Source organism: Strix aluco, chromosome 2, assembly GCF_031877795.1.
Source record: "Strix aluco isolate bStrAlu1 chromosome 2, bStrAlu1.hap1, whole genome shotgun sequence".
NCBI classification, from domain to species: Eukaryota; Metazoa; Chordata; class Aves; order Strigiformes; family Strigidae; genus Strix; species Strix aluco.
In genome coordinates this window covers 105,204,167-105,216,644 of record NC_133932.1, presented here as the reverse complement: position 1 = coordinate 105,216,644, position 12,478 = coordinate 105,204,167, and the positions used below count along the sequence as shown (strand labels likewise).

The following is a 12,478-nucleotide window of genomic DNA, read 5'->3' as shown; positions in this document are numbered from 1 at the left end:
CAGACCCCCAAATTAGAAGATATTAAGAATAAGGAAAGCTTTTTCCCCAATCTTCATGCATTTTAATTTCCCACGACTTCTTTCACTGTGCATGTGAGGGGGTGGGAAATAATTTGATGTTGAAAAGTGCACCTTTAATTCAGAGCCTTCTCTGCTTTCTCCAGCTGAGATGGTTTCCTTTTGCTTACCCTAAAACAAGGACCACGGCTCCACACTTCTTATCACTGTGCTGCTTGTTTCTTCCTATTTCACCACCTGGTCCCCTGGAGTCCCTGCTGAAATAGGACTATTAAATGCTAATGTACAAAATCCCAAGCCCCCAAATGCTTTTCCTAGCTTTCAAGTTATTCATTTCAGTTGAATAAAAGTGTCTTTTTTTTTTTTCCAGTTTCTTTCAATTTTCCATTATCTGTTCAAGAATAATCTGAGCTTGTCGCAGGACTTCATATCAGGCAGTTTTGGCTTCCTAAAAGTGAGCACAGTGAATGAATGTCCCCAAAAACTTCTCATACCTAATGCTAAGTGTTACAGTGCATGATACTAAACTAGAGCCAAATTACTCTTAATAGAGAAAACTGTGACCTGCTGTGAAAGACAGCCTGAAATAAAGGGGCTGAAAACAGGTCTGCCCCTCTGCAGATGGTCTCCTTGGAATAGTCTTTCCCTTGATCTTTCTTTCCAGCCTTCAGCTCTCAAGTTTAACCACAGATGCTATGAAAGCCTCACTGGAAGACATCCATGAGCAAAGACCCTTTCTTTCTGCCACCTCTGGAGCCTGGCTGTGGGTTTGCTCCCCACACATTTCTGCAGGAATGGCTGTCTCTCCCTTTCCTGCCCATCCTCGAGAAACTCCCTGTGTTTGAACATACTCAATTGTTAAATCATCCCTCTCTCCAGATATTTCCACATAAGTGCAGAAACCTGCAGTGGGAAATTATGTAGCCTTCATGGCTACTGCCTGGCCACACATCTTCTAACAGAACAAAGCAAAACTGGACAAAGAAATCAAGTAGTTACTCTGCTGTAAAGCTGTGAAGGTATTTTCGTGTATCTTTGCTATATTGACAGTTCTTCTAACTGCTGGAAAAAGCCATCCTTCAAGCTGAGTTTTTTGTAATCCTTACATGTGATTAGTTTTCAATGGTTGATTCTCACCAATTTAGTTAAAATGGAAATACAGTATTTCTCAGGTTTTTTTCATAATTCTTTCAACATTGTATATCAGTGAAAAATTACAGCAAGGTTAGCTTTTGGTTACAGTATCATAATTAGAAATAGCTATCTGCATTAAGTATAATACAACCAATTTCCTAGTGCTAATTTCCTAAAAATAATTTTAAAAAGTATTCCTTCCACTTCTTCCTTGATCTGCCCCTCTGTGTGGGACTTGGAAAATGCTTTAATCACCTTTTCCATTCCTCTGTCTCACCATACCCTGGTTTTGGTATTTGGTTTTCATTTTTTCTTTGCTTAGACATCAAGCAGAAAAGAAGCCCAAGGGCAGCACAGAGACTTCATTGGTGGGTTTTCATATGGAGCTCTGCCTAGGTTGCCTAGAAAAATGTAGAATAAAAGGAGTTCCTCACACCTTTAGGGCTTTCTGGTAGGTAGTGTGTTCTGCCTCATGGTCATTTTGGAGATGATGAAATGCTGCTTCATATGTGCCCTTTAACCATCTGCTCCCCTGCCCATTGCCCCTGTCATGTACCCACGCCCCTGCCATCCATAGACCTGCTTCTTGACCCCCAGTGCCTTCCTGCTGATTATCTTCTATCTTTTACAGCATCTCAGGCCACTCTGAGCACCGTCCTGCAGCGGTGTATGTCCAACCCCTTTGAACTGTAATGCGACAGTCAATTTTTCTCTCGACATATGTTCAGACCAATTAAAAGCAGTGGGTTGCTTCTGCTAAGGCAACCTCAGTTTCAGGTGCAGGTAGGCTGCAGGGACACAGCTGCCACTTTATTGCCTTGACTCTATCGCCAGGAGTGGGAATTAGCAGCTGTATCAGTTAAAGGGTAATTCATGTTTTATGTCTCATATTATCTTAAGAGAAGAGAGGAGGAAAGATCTCAAATGTATAAGCATTTAGAAGGATTGCATGTGGTAAAATTCTAATATTTGCTTTCTTTTATCTCCTTTGACAAAGGAAAGAAGGTAAGAAAATAGTAGTTTGGGTTCTGATTTGGAAAGTTCATTGGAGAAAGGGGAAGAAATCAGGGAGAAATTATGTGAATAATTCAGAATCGGTGGTGTAAGCTGTGAGCTGTTGATCATTGCTTTGTTATGCAGACATAGATGTCCATTAATATTCCTTCTTTTGAAAAACAGAAATCTTGTCTCTGCCGTGTATGCTTAATTGAGCACTTGAGGAAAAAAAAAAGAACACAACAAAACCCAAAACAAACCAAAAAAACAACCAAAGAACCTGATGGCATGCAGATATATTCTTCAGATGATGATGTTATTTCAAAATCTTTTTTAGAAAAGTCCCCTGCTATACATCCTAAATATACTCTTTGAAATCTCAGACCTCTCCATGAGTGCGTAGAAGAGGTTTGGTCAGCATTAGAGTGCGACTGCTGTGGGAAAAGTGGATGTGCAATGTGTTGTAGAAGGCTAATGTTACACTTGAAAGCACTTTCTTCAAAAAATGTATTTTTTAATAAGTATATATTGTTAAGACCATCTAATATTCTCTGGAGAGGGAAACCAAATCCACAACTAAATTGAATAGTCATTCTTTAAGAAGACTTCTGTTATTTGTGGCTTAAGTGTAACAGAAAACAGACAGTATATTAACACAGAGTTTCAGCAAGTTATTTTAGCTATAAAATGTAAAAGCCTCTTCAAAACTAAAGAGTAAACTATTGCACAGCTTTAAAAATGAGCATAATAACTTTAGGAAAATATTGTTACCCTACTTCTTGTAGATCAACATGTGGCAAGATTATTTCGGTGGAAATATGTGCCTACAGGCTATTTATTTTTTGTGTTTTGTTTAACACCAATTGGCATCTGAGATCAAGAAAGCTTAAACCAATTATGAGTAGCTGGTGCAGCAAAAATCATGATTGATACATTTACAACACAGGGTCGATTCTTCTGATAACGTTATTTTATTACGGAGTGGAGAAAGGGGGAGAAGGGGACAACAGGCATATGACTTTGTAGCACCGACATAATACAGTACTCTGACCACATGCAGATGTTTCCTCCCTCAGTGCAATCAGTGCAAGACACACTGATTGCAGTGTGCAGACCTCGAAGAAGAGACAGCTGTGCGGTTGTTGCTAAGCCTATTTCCCTCTTCCCTTTGGCTTATTGGATTATTTTATACAGTGGAATGATAGGAATTTAAAAATGGAAAAGTGCTGTTGAGTCATCTAGTCCATCTTGTAGCTAATGCAGGATTGTTCTCTGTGGATCTTTGTCCAGTTGGCTTTAGATGTGATTGGACTTCAGCCAATTTCCTTTGGAAGATTATTCTACAATAGAATACACTTCATTATTAGGAATTTTTCCCTGTCAGCCTAAATTTTACTTTGCTTAGTATAATCACATTACTCTTAGCTATAGTTTCCTGAAAATCCCTATTAAAAAAAAAATCTTTAGTGTGTGTATTCTTCCAGAGCTTGTAGATAATTATCATATTTCTCTTTTAATAGTGGCTTTAGTCAAGCTATACATATTTAGTTATTTTAATATTTTCTCATAAATCAGTCTTCCTAGATTAATGATGACTTTTACTGCTGCTATCATTGAGCCAAATCTCAAATTTTTCTCTTTAAAATTCAACAAGAAAAGGTTGGACTGAATAAAGACTTACAGATTAGATCATGGTGTCATTGAAAACCCATCCTTTGAATCACTCTTTGTGACTTCAGATCTGTCTGAATGCCAGCTCTCCTGAGGCAGACTTCAGCAGTAAGATTTGTCTCAACTACCTTGAGTTATCTACAGCGTAAGTGCCTACATCAAAGCTACTCTCCCTAGGTTCCTTTTATGATCATTGGACCCTATAGGTGAATGCAATTCATCTAAGCTATTTTAGATATCCACATTAGGACGAGAGGAATTGAGCCCTAGAGGTACCTATTTCTCTCTCTCAATTAAGGGTAGCCCAAGGTGATGAGCTTAGATATTGACATCTTCAGTTAGTGAGACAAATCCCCCCTAGGTGCTGAAGTCTTGGAGATCAATACAGAACAGCCGTGCTGGAGAGCCATCTGATTTACATTGATCAGTCACTCTGTCCTGGACCTCAGTCTTCCTTGGGTATTTAAATATAGGGTCTGTGGCTGTTCAGACATCATGATTCAAGAAGTGAGAAGTCTTGGTGCTGTCCATGGCAATGCCACCACGGCTTGGAGACAGCAGTGGGGTGCTTTAGGACTCAGAGAAGCTTGATGCATTGTGAGTCTTGAGACCATTCCTAAAACATTTGAGTGGCATTGAATTCAACACAGAAGTGTGATAGTTACATTGAAAACCAGGGGGGGTAGATAAAATTGCCTTTTGCATAGACATAGAATAACAGAATCTCTCAAGTTGGAAGAGACCCATAAGGATCATCGAGTCCAACTCCCTGCTCCTTGCAGGACTACCTAAAACTAAACCATGTGACTAAGAGCATCACCCGGACACTCCTTGAACTCTGACAGGCTTGATGGTGTGACCACTTCCCTGGGGAGCCTGTTCCAGTGGCCGACCACCCTCTCAGTGAAGAACCTTTTCCTAATGTCCGATCTGAACTGGAGCAAATGCAGCATTTACCTAGAGAGTAGGAGGTCTAGATGCTGGATTCATTGGTTTTCAAGTCTCTTTGGGCTAGAGGAAGTCTGTGGTCAATGTCTTTCCCTTTCCAAGGCCTCTAAAAAGATGACTCTTACATGACAGATGCCTACTGCTCTCCCCTCCTCTATTAGGTATTTGTGCTCCACTGACAGCTTAGTGCTCACAGTCCTCACTGCAGCCCTAGGCAGAAGCCTGCTCAGATTCAATTCTTGCCTTTTGTCTAGCCATAAGTTATAGTTTGCTCTCCATGCAGGTATAATCATGCCTGGTTTATACTGGAGTAACTAGGAAAAGAAATCAGTGTCTGCTTTTTGTTCATTAACAAAAATTAAGTTAAATATATTTTCCCAGTGGATGGTTACCTTCTGACTTTCTGACAAAATATGCTAAGCCTTTATTCCCTATAATTTGTATATAATATGCAGGAAAAAACTTTGTTCTAAATATCTTTGGAGGGCAAACACGAGGGAGGGAGGAGAGCTGTTGAAATTGAAGGATAATATCAACACAAGATAATATGTTTATTAATTAGTCTGGAATGAATTTAGACTGAAAATTAAAAGAAATTTTTCAAACATCCCAAGAGGTGAAGTTCTGGAAAAAACTCCAAATGCACTAGTTGAGTAGAAAACCAAAATAACTTGAAGACAGAATTTGGTAAATTTAGGGAAGGTTTTGTGATACTGCATAGAAGCATTTACAGAGGTTAAAAAAAAATAAGCATGCAATATGAAGTCATAGTGTTACTAAAGGGGCTAGAAAGGAGACTGGCCACTGCTTATGTGTTTGCACTATCACCTATTTTATGTTTAATCCAGCAGCTGGTGGATTCTGCTGTTTGCTGATAGATGCCAGAAGGTCCCAGTCTGAGAGGTCAGTGTAAATATCTTGCTGTTGCCAGACCCTTGATGTTGGGGATGTCAGCTGCCTTCCCCAAAAACATTTGGGACATCAGTCTTGGTCTTTTGTTAGTGGTGTTAGGAAAGTATTGCGTGGTGTGCATGTGTCTCTGGAACAGATCCTGTGCGGTCCTCGTGGACAAAGCAAGATCAGGAAACTAGGCAAGACCCAGTTTGTCGTTCTGAGTAGTATATTCCTTCAATACTACAGCCCAAGCACTGTACCCAGACTTTTCCCAGCTGAAGCCTGTGCTGAAAGCTTGCCAGGCAATGAGGTTCTGCTCCTAATTCTCAGTAACTGGAACAAAATGCAGCTATCCTCATCATTCGTACAGACACACCACCCTTGCAGACTACAGGCCACAGCATACAATGCTTGATCTTGATGGTAGAAGACAGAGTACAGGGTTATCTGTTGGGACATTTAACTTTGAAGCATCATCATACTGGAGATGAGAAGGACTGGGAGGAGTGTGCGTTGGGCAGGTATTTTTAGCTACCTTTCCTTAAAATTGTTCTGCTTTCCTAATTCTATTTTATCATCACTGTGGTGAACTAATTCTGCCACTATCCTGTCTGCTAATAATACTTATCATGATGAGATATTCCTTATTATTTCTGACATTTCAGAGAATGACATCTTGGTGCCTGTCCTCCACTATTAGCAAGAGGCATGACTGACTGCTTAGAAAGGCTTCCTAGACTCCTCTCAAGTTGTTTGATCCTGCTCCTCATCACAGCTCCAGCTTTCATATTTACTTCTGAGACAATAGGGAATGTTGTCCTTTCTTCTTGGTAATGCTGAAAATAATTTGAGCAAACACCTGTGAATTACAGCTGGCCCCTGTTACAGTGGGTGTCTGTTACAAGTAGGACATGATGGTCCTCATGTTTCTTCTATGTTTTTTTTCTCACCTGTGATTTCTGAAACTGGATGTTACTCGTGGCTAGTTCTGAATGATTCGTCCTTTTATGCAGGAATGAGGTATCATAATCTTCAGATGTTGTGGTGCTAGATGTTATTTCAGGACAACTGAATGTCATGGGCATGCTGAACTTACCCACGTTGCCCTCATAGGTCTTACTGTGAAAAATATGATCTATGTTCAACTTACTGGAATCCCTTTTTACATTCCTTGTGATTATTTGAACAGGGTTTTCCCAGCAGTTATCACTAGTTAAAAAAGGGAAGGGTTAGAGATTTATTGCATCTATTGCATTCAGCTGCTTACCCAGGCTTTCACTGGCATGAAATAGTGCAGCTTAGTGCTTCTGCCTTTCTTTTAAAAGAAAAAAACCCAAAGCTTCCTTGTGGAGTTCCTATTCCAACCTCTAGGCTGCAGTGATGGCAGCATGTTTCTGCATATCTCACACCCTCTGTAGAGATGCAGCAAGGTAGCTTAGGCTTCTCATTGTCAAACCAAAAGCGGTGGCTGTGTTGTGTGCCTCTTCTGCCTGTGTCAGGGCAGGTGAAGACCCTTTCCCTTCAGAAGTGCCTGCCACAGTAAAGTTGCTCAATACTTTGTACTTTCACAGAAATATTTCAGGCTGGGTGTCTTTGTACCTTGGATGCTACTTTTGAGACAGACTATAGAACAGTGAGTCCTTTCTTGCATTTTCCCACAGGTCAGGGAAAGAGGGCATTTTCAGCCATTAGAAATTAGCTTTCTTTGAGTAGTAAAAGGTCTGCATTCTTACAAACCTTCTCATTTTTCTTTTTTTCAGCAAGGAACATGGGTTTATGCTAGCTTGCCAAGAAGCTAATCAAAGAAAGAATTTCACTTTCTAGTTTACTTTACTGTCAGTTCAGGATAGTCCCAGAACCATTTGCTGTTATTGATTACGCTGCTGTCCATTATAGATACCTCTGTCTGTAACAGTGATGGGTGAATGCCCTCACTGCAATGGGTGGCAGGAATCTGCTAGCGGCTAGGGATGTAGGACTGAGGGGACTGGTTCCACTTGCCACCTATTTCTTTTAAAGCACTGTGCCATGACTTTAAACACTGATGTCCCCAATGGAAAAAAAAATAGCAGGTTAAAGAAAATATTTTATCGTATTTTCACATAGCACACTCCACTGCGCACAGTGTGTGACTGTAATTTTGTCAATGATGGTGTGCAGGTTAATATACTTTACTGAAGCTGTTTTATTAGCCTGAAACCGAAATCTGTACAGGAGGCTCCTTTTTCACCCTGAAATCTATTAGATGTTGCATCTTAAGGGAGCTGTAAGAAGATTGACTCCCAAGAATAGTAATTTCCTCCCTATTTCAGGGAAAAGTTAGAATGTTTGATTTTACTTACTATAATTAGTATGTTTTCATATGGGTTCAGGAGATAAGAGAGGAGGTGTTAGATGGAGCTTCCTTAATTTGCCTTTATTAACTACATCAACTGTGAATCTGTTGGCCTTGATGTACAGTCAAAAGGGGAGACATTTTCTATACTTGCGGATTTATGTTAAAAAGAACAGATTTAAAATAGGGATGATAATGATGGAGCCTGAGTGACTTACTTTGAGAAATGAGGCATAATAAAGAAAGGCTTGGCATGTTCATTTATTCCCCGATTTCAGTCTTTGACTGAATGCGAAGCTGGAGAACCCACCATCTTGCAAGTTTGAATACAAAAAAGAAAAAGCAAAAATGAGAACAGTCTACTTTGTTAAATATTGCTAACTGGCATCTAGAAGTGATACAAAGTGTTAAAGATATCACCCCTTATAAGCACTCACTCTAATGTATATTCATTTGCAGAGAAATAAAAACATTTTCCACAGTGCTTGGCACATACTGAATATTCAGTGTAATAGAATGGAAGGAATTTTACAAGTTAATGCCTTTAAAATGAGGACATCAAAATACATTCCTGACGTGGTGTTTCAACCTGGACTCCTATTTTATAGTTTAGTTAATTCTCAATGCAGAAACTGCAGTCCCGTTATGCAGATATTTGAGAATCCTGCACCAAGTAGTGCCCAACTTAGTAATTTTGCCTAAGGCACTGATCAAAACTTGTGTCTAGCTTTGACAGTAACAGCAATTACTTCTGTAGTAATGTGAAACATATAACGGATGATATAAGAGCTGAAACTGTTTATCTATTAGACTGCTACATCAGGGATTCTTTTCCTAGCATACTGTAACCAAGAACCACCCAAGAAAGTGTTACTTAGGGAGCGTTTGTTTGTTTTCCTTTTGCAGTCCCGGCATCAGAGTTCCTTTGATTTCCTATGAAAACTTGAATTCTGTAGAATGGGATGGACACCCACCAGCTGGAGAGTTGTAGACCTAATAAACAGCATGTAAAAGAACTGGCAAACTGCACTCAGGACCTTGTCCATCACAGACTCCAGAGCAATGTGACTGGGAACATGAAGAAGCCAGACAATTTGTTTTCTGTATCCATAGTCTGTGCATGACTGGGGGGTGCTGAAGGTGTAAGAAAGTGGTGGAAAATAATAAACTATCAAGAATCAGTTTTATGTTAGTACACATGATGGTCTGAGGACTTTATTTCAAAGGGTGAGTAGCACCTCTACTGAAAAATAAAGAGTGCAGAAACAGTGATATAATCCATCTCAGCCCCAAGGCATCACTAGCTGTACCTAGGCTTCTCTGACAGATGTTTTCAGAGAAAAAAAGGTCTTTAAAAGGAGATAATCATGGTACTTCACAGTCCTCTCTCTTTTTCACACCTGCCCAGCCTAAATAGTAAAGCCAAGATCCAGAAACTCTGAACCTTCTGGTTTCTGATGCACTTACTATGTTGTGTTCTTTTCCATGTGTTTTTTTCCAAGTAAAAAATTACAGAAGTTCTATTTATTTTTCCATAAATTCATAAATGGTGATTGTGGATTTTAGCTTCTTTGAGAAAACACTGAAAATGCTTTTTTTTTTTTTTTTTTTTTTTTTTTTTTTTTTAGGTAAGTTGATGAAAAGAACTTTTCAGTTGTCAGGGGGAAAAAAGCTCTAGAAAATGTTGGGTTTTTTCATCGAAAATCATTTTAGCTCATAAGCCATTCTTTCCTTATCTTGATGAAAAGAAAATGATCAGATCTCTAGATCAATAATGTTGTAAACAGCAACAGCAGTGATCATCCTGGATGCATGTTGTTTTCTGATATGCTTTCATATCTGAGCAGTTCCTCATGCTGTAAATATCAGCCTGACTTACACTCAGGCTTCAACCTCACATCAAGCAATGGCAATAAAAATAGGAGCTGTTTAAATGCAGCAAGGCTTGGAAATAACAATTTTTTAAAAATGCCAGCATGTCAAAACATTGAAAGAAAATATTGAAGTGTACCAGTGTGCTTCCAGTTTGTCTGTTGCTGAATGCTTTTTCTATTGAATAATCACATCTTCTAGGGTCTAAAGCGGTGGTTCATTGTATGTAATGCGCTGCTGTCATGCCACAAGGCATTAAAAAAAAATAGATTGAAATTATCTGGAGGAAATCAAATCACTTTATTTCTAAGACAAATTAGATTGATCCATCTTACCATTCTACATAGATCTCATAAGCACATTACTTGTTGAAGTGGTATCAGGCATTTTATATATTATAGTAATTTGCATACGTTCATTAAGCTGTGCTTTGTAAAGCATTCTGACAGGGGCATTTGATGAATCCTTTCATGAACTGCATTGTTTCTTTACGCAGAGCAATCTGTTAAATCATGCCTTTGTCCTTCAGTTTGTCAGAATCAGTAAATGAAGCAGATGTTAATAACTGTGGGAGGGTTTGGGGTTTTTTCGGTGTTTGCAGAATATGGGATAACTGTGAAGGGCATGATGTGTTCATAAAAGCGACAGCTGGTGTTATTAAAGATAGAAAGTGTGCTACAAGTAAAAACTTTCCTTGTCATCTTTTAGCAACTCTATGAAGTTTTTTGGAACAGTCAGATGGGTGGTCATTTCTAAATTAAACACCGCTAATGTTATGCACAGCAAATCGTGTGCTTATACTTACATACAATTGTTCTTATCTTTGGCTGCAAACGTTCTGTCACAGAGTTATCTCAGCCATGCAATAATTCATAATGTTTCTCTATAAATATGTCACAAGAAATTCTCAGGTCAACAATCCCTTGAGATGTGTCTTTGAGCAATATCATTTCATGTGTTATTGCATTAGTAGAATTTTACACCCGGTTGGTATTTTGAAGGTTACCTTTATGACACAAGTTTTGCTGGACCTGACAATTCAGTCCCCGGAATCTACTACCTGTTGTGAAGGTCACTTGGATGAAGATGTTACAGCTAGGGAACAGCATGCATTTAGGAGGTTAACGTGCTTCAGCTGATGGGTGGTAACTCGTATCAGGGTGCGGTAACATGAGTGCTTGTAGTCATCTGTAGAGGCCTTGCAAGTGAAGATAAAATGGGCAGCCATAAAAGCATGTAAGAGGTGAGTGGAATAAGTAAGAGGGGAAAGCACAGCCTAGGGAATGCCTCAAGAGGGGTGGTGCAGGTGCTGATCTCCTCTCTCTGGTGACCAGTGACATGACACAAGGAAATGGAATGAAGCTGCATCAGGGGAAGTTCAGATTGGACATTAGGAAAAGGTTCTTCACTGAGAGGGTAGTTGGCAACTGGAACAGGCTCCCCAGGGAAGTGGTCACAGCACCAAGCCTGTCAGAGCTCAAGGAGCATCTGGGTGATGCTCTTAGTCATATGGTTTAGTTGTAGGTAGTCCTGCAAGAAGCAGGGAGTTGGACTCGATGATCCTTATGGGTCTCTTAGAACTCGAGATATTCTGTGATTCTATGATTCTGTGTGGAAAAGGTGTTACAAGGCTAACTGATGAGGGACATGCAGAAAAAATGGAGGACATTACTGTAGAAAATAAAGGGAACTTTGGACAGCCTCTGAACTTGCAGTGTTTTATTGGTATTACCTAGTAAATAGCTCCCACTGTTTAGAGGTGATATTTGGCTGATTTTCACATTAACTTGAATGAGATTCGCATTGTGATTTCTCTCTGCCTTATTGTGCAAACCTCTTCTGGGGAATTGAGTAGGAGATGCAAACGGCAGAGATGTAGTGGTGTTACTTGTGCCCCTGTGTGGGCATCTGAGCTGCTGAGCCTGACTTCTCTGCAGTTGACATCAACAGCAGGAATGGCAACATAGTTCATGGAATAAATAATCCCAGAAGTTGTCATGTTTATAGACATTGCCTGAAAATATGTAGAGAAGACCAGTGAGGGATTTCTGTAGTTGTTGTTCTTGCACATGAAAGTAGGCAGCAGCTACAAATCAATGAACTGTTGCTTTTGTAAGAAGAATTGGCAGAATCTTTCATGCAATTGCTGGATAAAAATACTGCTTCTGTTTCTCAGAGCGACCCTTATCTTTCTGTCTGATTATCTTGCAAAAAAATGAGCAGTGAAATAATTATCCATGCTGATATTTACATTTTGTCTCTCTGCTTGAAAATTACCAACTCACAGAAGGGAACAGAGGGAGTCTAGGACTCCTTTGGTGGGCCGAGCCTTTGGAGAAGAAATTGCCTGCTCTTCAGCTGGAGAACATGGGTGGTCCCAGCCAGGTGACCATTGATGCATAGTGGGTATAGGCAGTTCTATAACTGATTCGTCTTAACTCTGCTGGGGTGATTCACTTTGCCTGCACTGGGAATCATGTGGTGGGTACCAGTAGCGCAGCTGCAGGCAAAAGCTCAGGCAAAATTGTGGGGAAATGAAAGAGACAAGACTTTTTCTAATGCGGACTCTTAATTCTTTTCTTCTAAGAGCTGTGGCAGTGTGGCAGCACT

General features: G+C 39.8%; 1 protein-coding gene across 6 annotated transcripts in view; it reads left to right on the top strand.

Moving 5' to 3' along the window:
• The window catches only part of ENOX1 (ecto-NOX disulfide-thiol exchanger 1), a 380,823-nt gene that overhangs the window by 65,773 nt on the left and 302,572 nt on the right, over positions 1 to 12,478 (top strand). The gene's annotated exons all lie outside the window — the stretch shown is intronic.